Here is a 2,185-nt window from a genome sequence, read left to right as displayed (position 1 = left end):
TCCACCTGAGCGGACTCCAACTGGCGATGGTTCCGGATACTTACCAGCTTGCAGTGCTCCTTCTGAGCGTTCTTCGGTTGGTGGTCTGATCGCACTCTACGAGTCGATGGTACTACCCTGGGCGCGTCGAAGAGCTCCTCGCGACCACACTGCGATTGGTGGCGAATCCTCAATCTTCCTGAAGTTCTCCAATCCTTGCTGACCGATTGGATTACCTGGACGGGGATCGCAGGGCCACTCGATAGCTGCACACAGGACTGGCTGGATAGCTTCGTCAGTGTGAACTCTGTCCGGAGGGAAGTCCGCTTCCAATCCGCGCCTTGTCGATCTTCAGTGCTTGGCACGTTACATCTCGTTGTGTGACGCGGTTCCTTCGTACAGGACGACCTATCGTGTTCTCTCTGAACGTTGTTCGGTTGGTCCTTGGACGTCTCAGAGTTTGCCGGCGGCTCTAGACTGGATGAGTCGTAGAGTTCTTTTGAGACGGACTTCTCCTGATGCCGATTACGGAAGCCACCAAACGCTCGGCACTCTTTTGGCTGCGACTTGGCTGGTGGCTGGGTTGGTATCACAGTGTGATTTGTTGGCGTCACACTGGGCCGATTGGAGCGCTCTTCCTGAGCGGACTCCACATTGCTGCCGGTCGTCGCAACGTGATTTAGTGGTTTCACGTTTGACTGGCCAGAGAGCTTCTCCCGAACAGGCTCGGACCGCTGCCTGCTTTGGAGGCTTTCCAAAACACGGACCTCACTCTCGCTGAGTTGGTACTCACCAGCCAAGCACGCGGATAGCTTCTCTATCCTTAGCAGCGCTTCGATGTGTAGTCGGTCGAAGTCCATCTGCAGCTCTTCCTGTTCCTTGAACTCCGATGCAGGGATCCGGTCCAAGATCTCCTGGTGAAGCTTAGCGTACTCCTGGTAGTACGTGCCTAGCTTCTTCTCGTACACCCGCAGGAGCGATGATCTTATCTTCGCCTCCACCAGGTTTCCGATGACGTACCGGATCTTCCGCGTGACCTGTTCACGGAGATGCATGAGCAGCTGTGTCTCATGCATGACGGGGTCCTCAAATTCCGGTGTGCGGTGTCTCATCTCGAATGCTTCACCCCGTTCGCCCGTTAACCAGGGAAACACTTCTTCTGGGGCCGATGACCTCGTTGATCGGCAGGGAATCGTCTTCGTTGGTGCCTTTGCCTGCGGCAAAGATGTCACCCGTAATGCTCGTCGTAATCTGATCGACAGGTTTCCTCGACTGGTCGCCTCATTGACCAGCAGGACGCTTCGCTGCGGCCGACCGACTCTTCGGTACGTTGATGTCTTCACCGGCGGTAAGGATGTCACCGTTGGTGCCGATCGTCCACAGACCGGCAGGGATTCCTCGACTAGTCACCTCGATGACCAGCAGGACACTTCGCTGCGACCGACCGACTCTTCGATAGGCTGGTGTCCTCGCCAGCGGCAAGGATGTCACCGTTCGCAACGATCCTCTCGTTTACTGGTAGGGATCCTACGACTGGTCGCCTCGTTGACCAGTAGGAAACTTCGCTGGGGCCGACCGACTCGTCGATCGACGGAAACCCTTCGATGGAATGGTGTCTTTGCCGGCGGCAAAGACGTCACCGTTGGTGCCGATCGTCCACAGACCGGCAGGGATTCCTCGACTGGTCGCCTCGATGACCAGCAGGACGCTTCGACGGTGAACCGGGGACTGTAGGCCGGTTCCACTCCACAGGTACGGTATCCGGTTCGAAGGACCAAATGTTGAGGCGCCGCAGTGCCTCAAGCGGGTAGTTCTAGGATTCCTGGCGGGATAGAGTCTCGCAAGACCTAGGGTACCAGAAATCCTCCGTTGATCCGGCTCGAAGGACCAAATGTTGAGGCGCCGCAATGCCTCAAGCGGGGAGCTCTAGGATTCCTGGCGGGACGGAGTCTCGCAAGACCTGGGGTACCAGAAATCCTCCTTTGATCCGGCTCGAAGGACCAAAATGTTTGGGGCTCCGCAGTGCCTCAAACGGGGAATTTCTTTCCGCAGAAAGAAAAACACACGGGAAGTACTTTACACTAAAGCACTTTATTTCACTACTAAACTTTGCGTTGTCGAAGCCACGCAAACGCTTTTACACTTCTACTTCGCGTTGTCGAAGCCACGCAAACGCTTTTACACTTCGATTACACTTATCACTACT

This window comes from Aedes albopictus, chromosome 2 (genome assembly GCF_035046485.1).
Source record: "Aedes albopictus strain Foshan chromosome 2, AalbF5, whole genome shotgun sequence".
NCBI lineage: Eukaryota > Metazoa > Arthropoda > Insecta > Diptera > Culicidae > Aedes > Aedes albopictus.
The sequence above is the reverse complement of the archived record's forward strand: the minus strand, read 5'-3'. Positions refer to the sequence as shown.